The 20,919-nt window shown below is 35.1% G+C and overlaps 1 protein-coding gene across 3 annotated transcripts in view; it reads left to right on the forward strand.

Annotated features, from left to right (window-relative positions):
- Window positions 1-11,875: 11,875 nt before the first annotated feature.
- The window catches only part of LOC137922700 (uncharacterized), a 35,929-nt gene continuing 26,885 nt past the window's right edge, over window positions 11,876-20,919 (forward strand). For 2 of the 3 annotated variants that reach the window (XM_068765729.1, XM_068765727.1), the window contains exon 1: window positions 11,876-12,021. The gene's annotated coding sequence lies outside the window, so the exon portion shown is untranslated. The remainder of the gene's footprint in view (window positions 12,022-20,919) is intronic. The other variant, XM_068765728.1, reaches the window with a different exon arrangement.

Below are 20,919 nucleotides of genomic sequence, written 5' to 3' on the forward strand. Positions count from 1 at the left end.
TATATATATACATATGTACTAGCTGATCCCGCAAACGTTGTTTTGCCAAGTATGTTATTTCTAGGAAACATTAAAAAAAATAAAAAAATAAAGGTTGATCGTAGAAGGATGAAAATTTAGGGTTGTATGTATTTTCGTATGCTGTGTCATAAAAAAATAAAAAATATTGTCATTGAAAAATGGAATAAATATAGGGGTGGACAGCCCTTAATATTTAGGGGGATGAAAAATAGATGATGTCCGATTCTCCACCCTGGACGATATGCACACTAAGATTCACGAAAATCGGTTAAGCCGTTTTCGAGGAGTTCAATCACGCACACCGTGACAAGAGAATTTTATATAACATTGGTTTATGGAGTGAATAGACCTCTATTATAATCAATGAACACATTATTATAAAGCTCCTGTTAATAAAACTGATAATATGAAAACATTCATAGAGTAAACAATAGATCTTAATATGATAAAGACAACGTGAGATTACTACAGACTTGAGTAAGACGAAGTAAGACTACTTTTTTGGTCTCTATTTAACAAGACGAAATCATTATTACTCTTAAATAAAAATATATTTAAAACACTAATGTTATATATATATATATATATATATATATATATAAACGCTTATCGCGAGGCTCAGGTAGAGGCATCAGGAGCTAAAAAGTGAAGCGGTGATCGTTCTCCGTCGAAAAATTGATTATAAGGCGTCGTCAAAATAGATCAAGAGATTTAGTAAACACTAGCATGCAAAAACGTGAGCCAAAAAATCGGAAATATTAAACGTATATGTTATAACAATGGCACGGACGCTGATGTCTATTGAATATAGATCCTAATAATAATAAAACATATCACCATTCCATATACACACTTCAGACAACTATATCCTTACAAATATCCAGTGTAAACGCCGCCTTAGGCCTATGTTTAAGTTAGGTTAGGTTAGGTTAGGTTAGGTTTAAGCAGTCGTCGATTTCACTCTGCAGTTGCTGCGAAGATGGTTGAAGGAACGAATGAACAGCCTAAGAGCAGGGATCGGCACAGTCGAGCTTATTCATCTGATCTTCGAGGACTGGACGAACAGGCGGTACAGTACTCTAACATTCCAGGCGGTGCAGGTGTTTTCACGGCATAAATGCTTTAGCAAGCACCTGCATCGCATTAGCAAGGAACTATCAACGATATGCTACCATTGTGGTAGCGAAGAGGATACAGCTCAGCACACACTTGAGGAGTGTACAGCATGGGACAAGCTGCGCCGAGAATTCACCAATACTGTGGGGAATGATCTCTCATTCCAGGCTTTGTTAAGGCGATGATACGGAACGGAACGAGCAGTCATAGAGCGCTGGTATAACCTGCAAAAAGATGATGTCGCAGACGGAGGCTGCGAAGAGAGAGAGAGAAAGAACATCTGAGCTCCTCATCCGCAGCCGGAGATCTGGACGTCCTGAGAGTATTATACCGCGCCTTTCTAATCCCTTAGCATGGCCTTGGCGACGGGGGTGATCCGCCGCAAGTAAGGAGTCGAGGCATTGGACCACCGCCGTTAAAACTGCGGTAGTATGCGAAAGCATTCCCGTAGTTCAACAAAAGGCGTTCAAGAAGATTGTGGGGTTTCAGCAGGCATTACTCCGTCATAACCCTTTCGTTGGCACCGCAGCGGAGGGGTATCCCGTGAAGGATTTCCCACGAGTACAAAAAAAGGTTCTGGCAGAAGCGTCAACTAGAGCCGTAAGATAGGGGGTACGAGAGGCCCCCAATAGCGGGGGCCATCAAAAAAAAAAAGGAAAAAAAATTAGAGCCGTACTATTTTCCATTTGATTTCGTTAAAATTTTTAACTTACCAGTAAACATAACATGAATCCCAACCTCATGGTAACAATGTCACTGTTCAAGTTGAATTGTTTTTGAACGTTTAAGTATTTAAACCCAACAAATATAAATAAAGGTTGTATTATTAAACAACATAAAGCAGCGGATGAAACACATTATACCTTATCATTCTTGTTATATCATACGACTCAATGGATCATTTGTTTATATTATGTTTATTATTATTATTTATATTAGCAGTGGTATCATCGTGGTAGAGGATTGTGACTTACGATCGTAGGTCGTGGATTCGATTCCCAAGATACTTCTTATTTTCAGTCAATGTACGCCCACTGCAGGGCTGAAGCCAAAGATAATGACCGATGCTGCGCTCCTGTGGTCGGTCTACCTAGTGGGGACTTACCCACGCCGTGTCCACCAGCTCGTGGTCGCCGTGGAGCAATGCGACCCGCCCATTACTCACGCTCACATTTCAGACGAGCAATTCTAGCTACAATGGTGATTTTTACAGCCTTGGCTCGCCTGTGGTCCACGCTATCGTACCAAGCCGCATACAAAACAAGACTACATAGTTCTACTCGGGTAGAGCGGTTCACTACGTGCGAATGTCATCGTACATTTGGAATGTATCTGTCCAGATTTGTTTTATTTTTAAGTTCACGGAACCTTCCGCTCCGTGAACTCAGTTCCGATGAAGCTGTAAAAGCCCCCGGGTTAACATCACCAACTTCAACCGAAACCAAACAAGTCGGTGATCTTTCATTGCATTTTAATAATACTAGTACTGCTAACCACTATATACTACTAACTATTTTGTTTTCTCATTTCTTTGTCATTGTAAGATCGGTCCTCGAAACGAATTTTGGAGGAGGTTTAGTGCTTGCAGTAGGCGTTTATCGTATAAACATAAGGATTGTCCTATCTTTTTAGGTAGAAGGTAAACCCTACACGGCACTCTTCTGTTGCGGTGACAACAAAAGGGTTACGTCAATTTCCATGGTCCTCTTTGTCAAATCTACTGGAAAGCCTTTGCGTACTACCTTAGTCTTAATGCCAGTTGCCTAGTGCAGTACGTCTTAGGGTATATATTTAATGGAATCAGACGTTACCTTGCGGAAGTCCATCCTAAGTAAGAAAAGGACTTATATTTAGCCACTTCCGCACATGCAGTGGTAGTCGTGCAACAAAGTGCACCGCCCGCCAGTCCGCTGATAAATGCATATGCGGCAAACAATGCGAATCACACACCGATTAGTGTCAAACACAGTGCCAACAAGTTTGACTCTGTGTTTGGCACTAATCGGTGTAACATAACTCCTGAAGATGCCCCGTGGAGGGGTGAAACACGTGTTGAGTACTTTGGCCGTGGCGGTTGTGTGGTTTGCATTGTTTGCCGTAGTGCACGTTTTTGCACGACTACCACTGCATGTGCGGGTGGCTAAATATTGGTCCTTTTCTTACTTAGGATGGATTTCCGCAAGGTAACGCCTGATTCCATTAAATATATATCCTAAGACGTACTGCACTAGGCAACTGGCATTAAGACTAAGGTAGTACGCAAAGGCTTTCCAGTAGATTTGACGAAGAGGACCATGGAAATTGACGTAACCCTTTTGTTGTCACCGCAACAGAAGAGTGCCGTGTAGGGTTTACCTTCTACGTAAAAAGATAGGATAATCCTTATGTTTATACGATAAACGCATGCTGCAAGCACTGAACCTCCTCCAAAATTCGCTTCGAGGATCGGTCTTGCATTAAATACTGATATTCTTTCTCTCTCGCATGACTTAGTTTAAACAATGATATTTAGTTTTATTTATTTAGAAAAGCTAACCGAAGGCTAACTACAATTAAACGTAATAACAATTAAAATTCTGATGTACATGTTTAGTAAAGTTATTTACGACATTGACACTATTTATTTGAGACTTTGTACTGACAGAAGTAATTCGCCAGTCGCATTCGAAAAGAAAAAATAAATAATTGTAACTTATTTTAAAGTGATCTCTTTATACAGGTGATTGGAAATATGTTGTGAAAGCTGTAGAACTTTTTAGTGAAGAATGAGCTATAGATTCAATCCTTTAATGTTTTTACACTTATAACCTTTCACTACTGAAGCAGTGATTGCCCAACTGTAAAGGACTGAGACATATCGCAGGTTTGATTCTCGGGATTCAATCATTGATTATATGAATTGCCATTGTTCAAATATAGTTTTAGAGGAATTGCAGTAACGTTTTTTATGTAGCATAATACCACACTGCCGTTGTCAATCCAGCCACCCGTGGTGGTTTTGGTATCTTAGAGGAAGATCTTTGCCCAGTAGTGGGCTTCTATCGGCACGAGACAATCACCCGGTACATGCTTACATTAACATACATATATATACAGATAGCGAAACTTGCACATGGTCAAACAATTGCTATAGTTTTATGATTTGAAAAATAATGAGAATTAAAAATGGATATATTTTTCCTCGTATGTTGATGTTGATTATAAATTAGTTGTATACTAAGAATCTAATCTTTATAACTCAAAGCCTCTTATAAGATGTAAATCGTAGATAATAGTTTTTAGCGAGAATTATTAAGACATAACATAGTTTTAAAATGGAATTTTTTTATCTTTATATTTATCACTTCCGTTAAATGCACGATACGTTATCTGTTATAGGGGAAACGTTCAATAACATTCCATTTTTAATTTCACGTCATCCGTTTTGTTTTTTATGCGTATAGCATTCTTAACGAACATAATCAAAAACAATACTTTAGATTAGCTTTGTTTATATTGTGTTCAAATTATTACAATCAAAGAGATAATAAATATCCGTTTAATTACTTTTTTTAAATTTGTATTATGTTGTACACACAGGTTGATCTGATATGAAAATCGATAATTAATTAATCTCGAAGGATTGCTCATTTAAAGTGGCTGTGGGCGGAATATATCGCTGTTGCATCTGGAGGTCGTTGGGGCGGAAAGGTTCTCGAGTCATCACCAGCTGGCACCATCTACGACGCTCAGTTAGTGTTTTTCTTGTAAGAATTGATGGTGAACACCTGTAGTTTAGCGCAGAGAAATCGCTAAAGTGAAACTTACCCGTTGTTTCGACGTGCAGCTTTGCCGTGCCTCCTGCAAGCTCTATAAAGCCGCAGGATTTTATAATACAACTTTTGTAGTTTTATAAATTTGATGTACAAAATTTGTTAATGTTGATATGTATAGTACATGAGAGAGGCAAGTTATGTCTATTCATTCAAATTTATTTAGAATGCTTTTGTATTTGTAATACAATTATCCATTGATACGTTCGTTTTTACGAAATTTGTGATGCACCGACAATGTCCAAAACGTGGCTGTGGGGTGTCCACTGTTGGGTATATAAAGTGGCTTCCATCCAATATCTTCCAATGACTATAACAAGGGCGTCTGTCCACCTTATGGGGGGGGCGTAGGAACGTCGCGCTTGCTGGTCTATTATGTCCACTAAAAAAAGACTTACCCAAAGGCAAGGAGCTCGGCTTTCTTCTACAATTTTGGAAGCAAGTTGAAGTGTCCTTCAACTTGCTTCCAAAATTGTAGATGATCGAAACATGGGGAGAGGATGGACCCTTTTGATTAACTCTAGAGGAATAATGGACGGAATTGAATACTCTACTATCGGGGTGTAATCATTTGTGGGGTGGTATAAGGCGATCTAGAACTGTGTCATGAAGTAATACGTGAGAGACGCTATCAAGGCTTGGGAGTTCCAGAACCTGACACACCGGACTTTGAAGTCGAGAGGGGAGAGTCCAGCGAGAGACGCTGTGGTGGACATGGTCTTGAACACTCGTATGATCCTGGTGGCGAAGCCTTATTGCGTACTCAACAACCGCTCAATTATGCCTCTCTTACGAACCGCTTGCCCCCATATGCCAGCAGCATATATCATAATTGGCACAATAACACGGGATATCCCCACCCCCCATGTTGGTCTACGGAAAAGGCAGTGTTGAGTATACGCTATTTCTTTGTTGAAGAGTAATTTCAATGATGACCCAAGAAACTCTGGAATGGATAGCTGTGTTGATCGATTATTATTCAGCATTTCTTGGCTGTGGGTGTGAATGTGACTTGTGTTTTATCGAGACCAAAGATCAGGTTGACGCTTTTAACCCACTCAGCGTCCTGGACGCCAGTTCAGCCTACCGCGTGCTCCACAATGTCGAGGTGGGCGTGTTCTTGGTCCAGCTCTTCACGGGGCACGGGGGCTTTTCTGAGAATCTTCATCGGTTTAAGCTCAAAGAGGATCTCTCGTGCTTCTGTGAACCGGGTTTGGTCCAGACCGTGGTCCACCTGGTAGCCCACTGTCTCGAATCCGGAGGACTCCGAGTCTATACCAAATGCTGATTAGACGCGAAGATCTGCGAGGAGACTATAACCTCGCTAATAAATGACGAAGAGAAGAAACCAACATTCCTTCAATTTTGCCGGAAAATCGCGGCAAAAGTAATTAATAGAAACAAAAGTTGAAATGTAAATAGAACAAAATGTGTAAAAACAATAATACAAGATAAAGAAATGTAAAACTGAGGAACGAAGTGAGGAATGAAAGGATCAAATAAAAGGAAAAGGTAGAAGAAATGTAGTAAGAAAGTAAAAGTATTGTTTTTGATGTAAGTTGATTCTTGTCAGGTAGGTATAACAAGCAATATTCGCACTGCTAAGCACATTTAAATAGATATAAAGATGTCTTTTGTCATAATTGACACTTATGACCATTTTCAACGCGTACGATAAACTAATAAAAGAGAATCTACGTAATCAAATTTCATTGTTCCCTAACTTCTTTTTTTCTTTCTACAAGACGCTATTTCTACTGTTTAACTCTTGGGGACTTTGTGGGTTTAAGCTAGTACTCTGGTGAACAGCGATTCCCCCACAACCTAATTGAGAACCCACTGCCACTGCCTCCATCACCATCCGATGTCCCTCGTGCCAGTGGCGTACCAAGAACTTTTGCCGCCTGAGGCGATCTCCAGTTTGCCGCCCTTTCTATTATAAGTCAATCAAATAGTGGTTTTTATAAATTAATACACATAATTAAATTATTAAGTTATTTAATCAATATTAATTAATACACAGTAAATTTTTTAGACATATTTGTATGCACTCGTAAACATATTTATATAATACCTACTCTTCTAGCTTTAATACCAGAAAATTCGTGTATAATGCTCTTAAAATTTATATTATTTGTAATTTCTTGTTCTATTGACAATATTGCAAGATTTTGTAGTCTTAATTCACTCATTGTAGAACGAAGATAATTTTTTATCAACTTCAACTTTGAGAAGCTTCTTTCGCAACTAGCGACACTGATTGAAATTGTTAAAAAAATTCTTAACAAAATTACAATGTTGGGAACAGAATTTTTATTTATTATTCAAGAAAGAAAATAGATATGAAATGAATAAGTTGCTTTTTACAACTATAAGTAAATATAAAAAATGCCGCCCCAAGGTAAGTGCCGCCCGGTGCGGACCGCACCCACCGCATAGGTAATAAATAAATAGATATTATCTCTTACTAAGCTCGCGAACTAATCTGCAATAAGCCATCAGCTGTGTTTTATAATCACATAACAATCAAAATTATTACTGTAAAAATTTGAAAATATTTTTAAAACCCTTTTCGCTTATATAATGTATTAATACTGTCAACTAAGAACTATAATTTATTCAAAAAATAAATTTAAAGAATTTCTTTACTAATGAATCATTTTTTAAATAAACAATTTATGACATTGGCAATTCCATAAATAAACCTCTCCAATATACATGTCATTTAAATGTTTAGTCTTGTACACCATTTTATTCCATTTCTGTTCTTGTTTACAGATTTCATATTGTGTTTTCAAATTTAAATATCAATAGTAAAATAATTTTGAATTTCAAAATATTTGTCGGAATTGCAGTTTCGAACAACGTCGACAGATGGCGCTAATATGTTTCTTGCATAAACATATGAAAATGTTGTGTACAGTTTATTCAGGCTTACTCAAAGACCTTTTTCCTTCTTTTCCGAGTCAGCCTCTATACCCACTGATAGCAAGCGCGTCTCGTAATACCTACCACAGGAGGTACTTGATCCTCAAGGGGCGTCCTGAAGGCGTCTTCACTGATACCATCTTAGGGTTCTCACAATCCAAGTGCCATTCACCACACGCTGTGGATACCCATAACACAGCAAGTTCAAGCGCCGTTCTCATCCACAACCACTCTACCAGCGTCTTCACATTGCATACATTAACCAGTGTGATGCCACAAATCCAAGCACCATACAACTTACAAACCAATACGTATATCGCCTCGCCGATTGACCTTAGATTGCTAAGTGGTCCTCGCTGTCCTCCAAAGCGTACGGTTTTGTACCACAGTAGTCTCATATACTACACTACAAATTAGCTCGTGTAGGGATTTCTCCCTGAACTCGGTTCTGGTGAAGCTGTAAAAGCCCCCAGGCCTAACAGCATTAACTTCATCCGAGACAACCTATAGAATCGAAATTAAAAAATATGAAGCGACAGCGATACGACATATAATACATTTAATATGTTCCAATTTTATTTAACACTTTTTGTAAGACACGTACCTACTGAAATTCTCAATCTGTTACCGTTATGCAGAAAAATTAAAAAAAAATATATAAAAAAAGAAGTCCTAGAAATAAATTTACGTGTTATCTAGAATATCTTTACGAACTGCCAATACAAATACATTATATAGATTTAAAGTATAAAACCGAAAAGTATTTATATACATAAATTAAAAATATTTTTGGTAATCATTGTGAGTTTGTCCAGTAACAGTATTCAAATTCTTTCACCTCTTGTGAATTCTAATATTTAAATCTTAAATTTATGTTGTATGAAGTTTAGAAGGTAATTTATATAAAAAAATAATAACATGGCTAAGCTTTTTCTCTTTTGTCTTCTTCTGCCTTCTCTGTCTACCTTCCTCTGCTGTAACCAACCAAGATTTAAGTTCGCCATCATTAACAATAAGACAATCCAATTATAAGTAACATTGCTATTAATTAAGCATCATTAAGTTGATGAAAATGTATAAGTGAACACAGGAGAGCCATAAAACTACACAAAGTCCAATTTTGTTTCCATTATGCTGTAAAATAAGTGGTTTAACAAAACCAATTTTAAGTTCAAAATATCAATTTTACATCTGAGTGAGTGTTTAGTGTGAGATTGAATCCGAAATTAAATCTGCAGAAGATTCAAGGTTATGGATGTAGCTTGAAAAAATGCTTGTCTGATGTATCAGAGGATGATGCACACTGCTCGTGCAAATAACGGATACTGGTGCTGTAAGGTTCTCAATGACATAGTCACTGAAAGTCGCTCCATGCCTTGCAGTCGACGTCTATTGGCTGAAAAGATGGCTTTAATTGTATTAAAGTATATAATAATCTCTAAGGAAAGCCCATATCCAACCATGTAGTTTTATAACTAAAATGGTATTGATATAATTGCAAAATTGTACCACATACCATTAGATGTTTGGTACACTTTGTACATAGCAAAATATCTGTATTAAGATAGTATAAATATAAATTAAATGAATATATTCTTCACATTAAGTTACCTTAGCTGTGTTATTACATATTAGCGGGTTAAGACTCGGTCTACAATTATTTAAATAAAAGTCACAAATATATCCTTCTGAATTTTTATTCAAACTCTAAACAGAACTTACCGATATGCCTTTCATCTCCATTCAAAGGTTGTCTGGAAGAGATTGTCTTGAGCAAAATGGCCGTTTAATTTTTAATTATTATCGGTTTTTCTAATACATTTCCTTTCCATTTTAAAATAAATAAACAAATAAATTCGTCTTTATAAAAAGAAAACTTTTAAATGTTACTGTAATTAACAGTTTATTAGAGGTTTAAAATTAAAAGTGAAAAATGATTGTATTTATTGTACAAAGGATATGATTAAAGTTTAAAAATTATGTATAAGGTTCAATCCCCTATGGTGAAGCAAAGGAAAGCACACACAGTGAATTTACAGGACAATCTATTGCATGCCTCACACTTTACATTACTTATTAATGCATTTCCACATTGTACTCGCATAAATAATGTTGAGCCAGATTTGTTTTGATGGCCATGTTTATGCTTCCCTTGACAGTTCCACTCCAAAGCTTACTTATATGGTCAGGGGCCTATGTATTGTGTAAGAAATATTGCATTTATATCATTCAATTCATATGTTTGCATATTAGAGATTTTATCCGGCCAGTATACTCAAAGGATTTGGACACACTAGTTAACAAAGACAAAGAAGGATAAGATAACTTCTTAATAAATAAGCAAAATGTAAATATCAATATTATATTTAGATAGTAACTTTTATTTTAGCCTCTTTTGTACCATTGTGTGTGGAGGTCTATGTCCTCCACAGAATTAAAAATAAATTAGATGAATGAATTATAGAATAAAATTTGACTTATTTTTAAGTTGTGTAGAATACTAGCTTGTTCTTATAAAGCCTTTAAGAAAAAATTTACTAACTTAATATTTTTCTATTAACACAATAAATATAAAATACATTTATTATTGTTTATTTGTATGTATCTTAGTAACAATTATTTGGATCTGCTGGTAGTTTAGGTAAGAATAAAAAATCACTTCTTTATTCATTTATTTTTAATTTTACTAAAGGCTAACAAATACACGTTCCGGATAGAGCCGAGATAGCTATTTTTGGCTATCGCGGTTCATTAAAATGTATATTATTATCATCGTATCATAAAAATGCTTAATTATTAAACTAAACAAGCAAAATTTTAAAATATCTTATAATGTAATACGGCACTCACTTACTTATTATTTTAATTTAAAAACAATAGCAACTTAAATGTAAATTATTTTGTGATAATACGGACGTATGTTTATAAATTAAACTAGCAAATCGTCGGTCGTTAGTTATTAATTTGTCGAATTTAACCTGCATCAATATGTGAATGCGAACAAAACTATAATGTTAAATAACACATTTTTCTGAGCATTATTTTATACACTGCAATTCTTTTGCTCAAAAAACCGAGAGATTATGCTATATGTCAAATATGACATATCCCCTTGATTTTTAATTTGAATTCATTAAAAAGGTTATGACACAAACTGTATACGCTGTGTTGCTATATCAAAGCCTATACACAACCTGTGCAAAATCGAGGTTATGTTTGTAATATGAGGATATGTTATTTTATATAGTAACATAGTGATAAATCGTAGATCACCGTGATGGTTACTATCAAGAATATCGGCAGTTAATGCAATAGTTTTTTGTGTATTACCATTTATAGTACGAAATTAATAATAATTTTATTTCGTACTATTAATGGTATTATATCTTTATACAAATATACATTTTCTATACCCTTATTGTGAGTGACATGTTCCTTATCAAGAGGTTTTAATTTTTTTACTGCAACTTTTTAAATTTGTTATAATTTTTTACTATGATTGTGAACTAAATAATACATAATTTAGAAGACAGAATACATTGTCAAATATAGTTGAACACCCACAATCTCCACAAAATGTTTGTTCAAAGTATTTTGAAAACTGTCAATGGAGCTTAATAGAGTCTGGAGTGTTTTTTATTTTTTTAGACAAAATATTCATGTATTTTTTTCTTCTTCATATTATATTGATTGACATTTTATCACCGAAGTCAACGAATGAGGTTATGATATATTTTTTGTGTTTACTAATTTCTATTAGCTCGGTTCGATATAACAAAATTGTTTTTTATAACATGTTTAATTAGCCCTATTTCCATAAATAGTATTAATTGGATTTAGCTGTTAGATATAATGTTACTACAGAGACATATATTTTATCTAAAATATTTACTACTGTTACAGTTGTTATACGTGAATGTAGACCTTACTTTATGTCATATGATTATGACAAATGAAATATTCAAAGACGGCAATACCAAAATGGCCGCAGCCAGATATTGAACGGATGACTGTTGCCTATTTTGTTGTAAATATCGTCCGTTAAGTAAGTTATGTATGTATAGGATTCACTTAAAGCTATGAAATAAGTTGAAGTGCTACGCGATAACAAGAAGAACAAACTTCCACAGTGATTTCTGAGTATGTAAGTAATATTTTCCGATATTTGCTAGAACTGTTTGTTATAATATTTACTTGTACGTCTTCTTGTTCTGTTTCGCTCTTGTCAATACCGCATCATGTGTTGAATGTTTCTTTTATATTAAGTAAATCGTTATAATTAATTTTGATTAACTAAATAAATACGTTGTTGTGCTTCCAGAGGTTATGTAGGTTTAAAAGTTGTGTAATTGTGCGAACCGGATGGTAGTTTGCGAGCTTATTTGTAAATAATGCTTAGAACAACATCATCACGCAGCATCACAAGACGCTAATATGAAACACACGATTTCAAATTGATACAAGGATATATGCGCAGTACGTAGGTATTAGCGCAATTACAAGTAATTTATATTAAATAACGAAGATATTACACATAATAAATCGTTGAAAAAATTATAAATATTTTTAAAATAAGGTCGAATCGATACGTTGCAATTTACTTCCGTAATTATTAGGAAGTTCCTCTTCCATTTGACAGCCTTGAATTATAGTTTCTTTCGTGTATTTATTTAAAAGTAAAAACTTTTTGTGCAACATAATTTTTTAACACATTTCTTTTTATGTTTTTACGTCAACGATTTTGCGGTAATAATTATTTATATATCAATAAAAATATAATTATTTATGCTAATTTATGTGGTACGGATTTAAATAAAATATTTTAAATTTCTCGGATTTTTTTATGAGATCGAATGGGAATTGCGGAGATCCGTAGATGGATCGACACAGCCCAAGCATAAGTGGCAGGGGGCAGCCAATATAGCGCGCTGAACAAACGGCCACTCTGACCTTAAGACTTTCGTGTGGAAACCAGAAACCGGCAAGCTTAGCGTAGTCGTAAGAAAAGTGGGTCGCTTTCAACCGGTCTTATTGGATATATGGGGAGATCTATGTCCAGCTGTGAACATATTAGTAGCAATGAAAAAATTCACAATTTTTATTGCTTACCTACAGAAAACCGAATATAGTTTTTTTTTTTTAATTTACATTACCATGACATCATAACTAAACCAACAAGTTTAATGAATATATTACGTATTTTGTGAATAAAATTTCTCAGTGCCATTGATTATAGAGTTCATTGAACTAGTAGAAGCGTCTTCTGACAGATCGATACTTTATTATAGTTTTTTTTTAAATTATTTTATGGATGCTATGTCAATTTACGAAAGTTTTTTTTACATTTTATTTTTAATTTGAATATTGTTAAAAAGTAATGGCCATGTTTTGATGAATTGTGTGGATTTATCAACGTACGTATGATCTGAGTTTGCTATGGTAGGGATTTATATGCAAGATCAAATAAGAAATGAAAGGATCCGTACACTGACGGAAGTGTATAGTCCAGAATATTGGCAAATATTAGAGGGACCGGAAAATAATGTCGCTTACACACGACTACATTTTTAACAAGTTTTTATTTCTATTCAACAATATATTCACTTTCGTTATGAACAACCTTTTGCCATCTAGTATACAAAATCAATGCCGGAGCGGTAAAAATCAATCGGTTTTTTCTGTAAAATATGTCGACAGAAACGACATTACTTGGCAGTGATCATTTAACGCGAACAGACGGTCGCGAAGATCTTAAGTTTTAAGAGTATAGTACGGTCCGGTCAGATTACAGGCCTTAACCTTCTAACTGCCAAGCTGTTTTGGCCATGACTTCCCCAGGTGCCAAATGGAAATATCAAGTGTAGGCTTTCCTTATGTGAAAATTTGGGATCTTTACATTCTATGAATGAATATAACACATTATGTATATCATTATGTACTGAGACCGCCTGCGACCTTCATGGCATTTAAAGGCAACAGAGTACTCTGTGTGCCATGAGGTCACCGGCGGGTCACGTTTTTGTAACACAGAAAACACGATAGGTTTTCAAAGCCAGCTTTGAAATATGAATAAATTGTGAATTCAATACAAAGACAGGTTACTATATACATATTGTAATGTAAATTTTATATAAAAAGTGAGGCCGCTCGCGGTCTCATTGGCACCCATGGTAACCGCTTCTAAAACATGCTGCAAATTGTATACCATCCCGTGATCCAGTTGCTAGGTGCCTAATGAAGCTAATAATTACCGGAGGGTCGGAAAAAAATAATATTCCTTAGATGTACAGATGAAAAATTGTTAGGTAGCCGGCGGTCCTCATGGCACTTAAAAGGTTAAAGTGGTCTTATTTGAAATCTAGGACGGAGGGGGGGGGGGGTACGTTCAGCAGTAGATGTCAGTGTGAAACCATCTTAATATTTCACTGTATCCATAACATATTTTTAATTTTAATTGAATATTTGGAAGAATACAGCCTTGAAGAAGATTGCACGCCGGAAAAATTCAAATTAATAGCTCTTTTGGTGTCTAAAGTCATAAGCCAGATGTTTCCTCTTGATGTGATCATATTTCTCTTCAATTAAAGTGGTCTGATGTTATATAAAATATTTTTTTTTTAATATAATGTCACCTATAAAGGAACACATAACAGAACCATTATTTACACGGAAACTTCTAATGTAATTTTAATTTATATGTACTGCTGGTGTACTTTACACACAGCAATTATATTTTGCTAGTGTGCGAAGGTAGTATATTGTTACAAATAAGATCGAGAACGTGATTGACAAGACGCACACGAGATGTATGAGAACAAACGGCTTGTCAAATGTCTTGTCCTGTTGTTCAAATACATTGTGTTATTCACGCTCCGTGTTGCTGGCCAGTATGACCACAATACTTTAATGACAAATCATTATTGTGCGTTTGAAATTCGAACGCCGATTTGAATTCAGATGCCATCAGTGATGTGGTTGCTGCTGTTGCGATAGCTCGTGTAGATAGTATACAGTCTCTGTACATATGTATAAAAAATGCCCTTCTCTTCATGTCTCTCATCTCCATCCAACGATTGTATGGTATAGATCGCCTCGAGCGATAAGACCACCTCTTTTACCTGTATATAAATGATTTCTTTTTAGTTATAATCTCGGTGTACAATAAAGTGTAAATAAATAAATAACATAAGATGATGTGAATATATCTTCTCTGATTACTCTTGTCTACCATTCTCCTCACCATGAAACAGGAACGAATACATGCTCGAGTGAGTGCGCTGCGTGAGATATGTGAGCCGTGAGACATGATTCAATTGACAAGACGCACATGAGATAGTTCTGAAAGTGGAGACTATTATCTGTCAATACCAGCGTACGACGTCTGCGATAAGGTCGTGGAAGGACTCTGGATGCAGACAGCTTTAAATCGGTCTTATTGGACATCTATGAAGGAAGTCCATGTCCAGCTGTGGGCGTCCTACAGCTGACAAAAGATATTTAAGAATATAGTGTGCAAAGAAATATATAGTTATAAGTGAGACAAATGAGGACGCGATTGACAAAACGTACACGTGATGTATCAGAACAAACGGCTTGACGTATGTCTACTTCCTCCCAACGTATCTCTAGTTTACTGGCAATTATGTGATTACTATAATGCTGACAGTTATGTGTCATGACACAAATTTAATTGACACATGACTTGACATATCTCGTAAATGTCAAGAGGCAGTTAGATTCAAGTTTTGAATTTCGAAAACTAATGTGTGATTAGTTATAAGTGTAAAATATTTAAAAGTAAAACGAAACAAAATGTAAACCTATAGGAAAAAAACAATTTGTGAAGAATAAAATATATTGACCATTGTTTCGTGGAAAAAATCTAACTAAAGTATTGTAAAAAACATAAGGTATTTGGAAATGAAATGAAATAATTTTAACCTATTAAAATATTTTTTTACATCTGATCCTACAGACTTTATACTGCGAGGAGTCAATAGCCTCCCTGATAGGCGAAAAGGATACTAGAGAAGAATTTCTCTCATACTGCAAGGAAATAATTAAAAAAGTGATAGAAAAAAATAAAAATTAAAGAAAATAAGAAAAATTTTAAATAGACAATAAGAAAAAATGTGATAAAATGTAACTCAAAATGTGATATAAAATGTGATAAAAATGTAAACGAAAAGAAATAAAGATAAAATGTAACATGTAATGAGAGGGGAATGAAACGTCACAGAGTAAAAGGGAAAGATAGCAGAAATGTCGCATGAAAGAATAGATTGAAAGAATATGTGAAGAACGAAAGGAGAGAATGGAAATAATAACTATGTGAATAAATAAATTGCCCGTAAAGTCCCTGCCCACCAAAGATAGGAGTACGAGAGGCCCCCAATAGCGGGGGCCATAAAAAAAAAGACTATACTGCCAGAACTTGTCATGTCGCATTGAAATAGAAAAAAAAAACTATATGTCAGAGTGAAGTCTATGCCTTGCATTGAACGTCTTTTACCTTTTATGATGATGATAAAAATTTTAAAGGTTGCGAAAATAGATGTTTTTGTAAAATTCGTTGTTTTTTTATATTTTTTAGCAATTTAGTTAAAATTTTAAAAGTTTTATTGTGATCACTGCGTGCCATATGTACACAAAAGTCCTGGAAATTACAATTATGATCGTAGGGTTGTCGGAAAACCGAAGGATGGGGATATCCCGTATTAGGTAGCTTCCAAGGAATTTCCCGGCGATAATTTTTTCCTTTACTGATATATAAAGTAAGTGGAAATAGATGTAAAAGCTTTAAAAGTGTCAATGCATAGCACATTTGTTATCTATTGATGTGTAGTTCATACTATCGAAAATTTAATGGTTTATGAATAGATGACGTAATTATAATATAATTACGTTAATTAATATAGTAAGAAAAAGGGGCACATGTGCAAAAGATTGGAGCCAAAAGATTCTCCAGTGGCGACATCGAGCCAGTAGACGCGACGTGGGTAGTCCCCGATGGAACGACGACATATTTAAGCTCGCGGGAAATCCCCGGATGCGGGCAGTGCAAGACTGATCATCGTGGCGATCTTTGGAGGCGTTTTGGCGATTATCTTTTGAAAAGAAGAAGAAAAAGTGTCCAAAATTCGGATCACTGGCAGATATTTTACACTAGTATAGAAAAAAATAATGTTGCATATTTCAAAATGATCCCTTTATACAATTTGATTAGGTTATAAAAGCTTTTTTGCTGTCTAATGACTTCTAAACATCCCGTTTATGTATAAAAAAAGGTTTATTTTATAAATGGAACTTAAGTTCTGAAGTAAAATTCAAGCAAACAGCTCGACAAATTAATTTTTATTTTAAATAATACAACAAGCTTTTTATTACGTGTTTGCAGACTGTAAGTAGGAGGTTGTCATACTTTTCGATGTTACCATTTAAAAATTAAATGACTTAAGTAAAGTACCCGGCGAGAAATATTGCACATCGACCTTTGGAAAGAGAGAATCGGCTAATTTCGGCTTCGTAGAGCGTTATCTCTGTCGCACTTGAACAACGACTGACAAAACGTCACATAGGTAGTGTGGGACAGAGATAATGCTCTACGAAGCCGAAATTATCCGATTGTCTCTTTTCAAAGGTCAATGTGCAATATTCATCGCCGGGTAAAGTAATATAAATCATAATGTCAAATTTATATTTATATATATCGTTTGATTTCAATATGGTTAGTTAGTAACCTTGACATGCAATTGTCCGTCTGTCCGTGTATTTCGCGGGGCATTGCTCAAACAGGAAGGCAGTTACTATTCTATTAGTGTTTTTTCACCTATTGGAACAAATCTTCGCTCTCCATCGAATAAACCCGTATTATGATATTGCAAATTTGTTCCGTTTGTCAAATGCGGCATCAACAGGTAGGGTTATATAATTTGAGATATTTTTTGGCTATTTCTAGGATTTTTATGGATACATTAGTGGGATCGAAAAGTAATGTCGTTTCTGTCGATATATTTTACAGAAAAACCGATTGGTTTTTACCGCTCCGGCATTGATTTTGTACACTAGATGGCAAAAGGTTGATAACGAAGGTGAATATATTGTTGATTAGAAATAAAAAAATTGATAAAAATGTAGTCGTGTGAATTTAAGCGACATAACTTTCCGGTCCCTCTAATATTTGCCAATTTTCTGGACTATACACTTCCATTAGTGTACGAATTATTTTATTTCTAATTCGATCTTGCATATAAATCCCTACCATAGCAAACTCAGGTCAATACGTACGTACATAAATTCACACAATTCATCGAAACATGGCTGACGGTTACTTTTTAAAAATATTCCAATTAAAAATAAAATTAAAAAAAAAAAACTTTCGTAAATTAACGTAGCATCCATAAAATAGTTAAAAAAAAACTATAATAAAATACAGATCTGATTTGGCATTGATTTTGTATACTAGATAGCAAAAGGTTGATAACGAAGGTGAATATATTGTTTATTAGAAATAAAAACTTGTTAAAAATACAGTCGTGTGAATTGAATAAAGCGACATTACTTTCCGTTCCCCCTAATATATACAAACTAAGACAACGTAAAAAAAATATTGCGGTAAAGGAGTTGGCAGAAATGTACACATGAATAATATCGTATTGCAGCCTTGGTAATGATGGTCAATATCAAATTTCACTCGATAAACATCATAAAAGACATTACTCTCAAAAACGTTAAAATTTATATTCCAGTAAAATCCATTTTCAGTAATAACTCAGATAATTTTTGGAATATATAAATATAAATTAAATACATTGATACAGAAAACGAAATAGATTGTAGGTTGAATGTAATTAAAATTATTAAATATTTTTTTTTGTTTCTCCTGTAAAATTTGTTTTTTAATATTACGGGTTTATTCGATTCGATAGACGAAATGTTAACGTATAATGAAATAACATATACAGGATGTTTAGTCGCAGTATTGTTTTTAAATTTAAAGAGAAACTTTATATCAATAGTTTTTTTTAGCAACAAAGTATTTGGTACGATCAGATCGTCTCTTACGTGAATAAATGTCGTTGTAAATGTATATATGTTATGCATATATATGATGTAACCACTTGGGGGTCGTTGACCTCGTTTCATCTTAGCCCGGCTTCATACGATGAACAACCTTGACCGCGTGGTTTCTGTACTTTTATGTCATGTTTATTTTAAAAGAATGGCAAAGTAAAAATAAATTTTATACATTTAACAAAAATTTTAAAATAAATCTGAGTTTACTGCAAGATCAGGAAGCGTCAAAGCCAATGTTTCCCAACATGGGGACAACGCTCCACACGGAGGCAATTTGATTGTTACATATATACCCATAGCAGAGCGTCGACTTTATTCGTCAACCAAGAAATTTTAACCTATCTCTACTCTTCTTCTTCTTCTTCTTCCTTCCCTTTTCCCTTTATTTGGGGTCGGGTCTCCTTATTAATTTGCGCCAGGCCACTCTATCCTGGGTTGTCCCTGCATCAAGTTGAAGGGTTTTCAGTTCCTTTCTGTTATTAGACCACCACGTAGCTTTTGGACGCCCTCTCCCTCTTGGGAATTCTGGGAGGCTTAAGGCAGTTTTTACCACGTGGTTATCTGGTTTCCGTTGAATGTGGCCATACCATCGTAATCTTTTTTCCTGTAATTTGTTGGGGATCGGAGCTACCTTATTTTGTCCATTCTAGTGACCATTTTAACCTATCTCTACAATTATAGTTTATTACAATAACATCACATGAACGTAATGTGTATCTGTATCAGCTTGTAATGTAAAACACTCTCATCACAGGTGAGTTAATGACCAAGAAGGGCTCAATGTCGCGGCAGTTAGAGCCGGCTGTGCGCATTCACCTTTGGCTGTCGAGTATACTCGACGCCAGTACCGAAGTGGTTAAGAGAGTAACTCTTTTGTTTTGATATAAAAATTATATATGTTACTTAGGGGATGGGAAGGTGTAATATGGACCTAAAACCTAAGGAGGTCAAACTTATATCTCCTAAAGCTATATGTTTATTAGCAAAGGAAGTCTATATATACTCCTTAAACGTTGTCCAGTCGTCGTTTCTTGGAGATGGTATGCCTTCAAAAATATTATTTTTGCATGATACGGAATTGTTGCACCACATGTCCATAGGACGTTCACTGCTGAAGATCATCACCGAAAATTTACAATAAGACCTGGTGGAAGCAGTCATCACCTTTTGATTTCCTTATCAAAGTCTTCAGTTGTGATACGCTGTTGACGGTCCGTGGTGTCGTCTCCAGAACCTCGGCGCCAGTGGCAATGTCACTTCAAACTCCCCCATATTTTTAGTCCCTTGGAGTTAACACCTCCAGAGATGTGGGGGATCTGTGCTATGATGTTCAATATCGTTAATTAGAATTTGATTTCGGTTTGTATCGAATTGAAATGTTTTAGCATGCTTATCTTGACGTATCACTATAAATCAGGTGTTCATCAGGTGGTCCTGAACACTTAAAAAAAATGTGAAGATCTCTGCTAATGAATTGTAAATTTAGATTTGTTTTGGAACGCCAACAAAATTACAGTACGCAGCGATAAGTATTGCACATCGACCATTGGAAAGAGACGATCGACTAATTTCGGCTTCGTAGAGCATTATCTCTGTCCAACACTACCTATGTGTCGTTTTGTCAGTCGTGCGACAGAAATAATGCTCTACGAAGCCGAAATTAGCCGATTGTCTCTTTCCAAAGGTCGATGTGCAGTATTTATCGCCGGGTATTGTACTTGCCATGCCTCCCATACTAGTGGTGCAACTGGACGATTTTAGAAGCTAAGTATATAATATGATTCAATGTAAAATAATATAAAACGGTCCAGTTCACATAGCCTTGCGTTAATTTCGCTCGATCACGACAGACCATTATCCTCTCTGAAACAATGCACGTAATTATTGACCTCGATTTCAATTAATAAGTGTTAGATTTATATGGAAAATATAAATACACCTAAAAAACTTTTAAGTTAAACGATTG

This window comes from Battus philenor, unplaced genomic scaffold, assembly GCF_028537555.1.
Source record: "Battus philenor isolate CCGP_79_NKW_IND1 unplaced genomic scaffold, ilBatPhil1.0.hap1 SCAF_20, whole genome shotgun sequence".
Lineage (NCBI taxonomy): Eukaryota > Metazoa > Arthropoda > Insecta > Lepidoptera > Papilionidae > Battus > Battus philenor.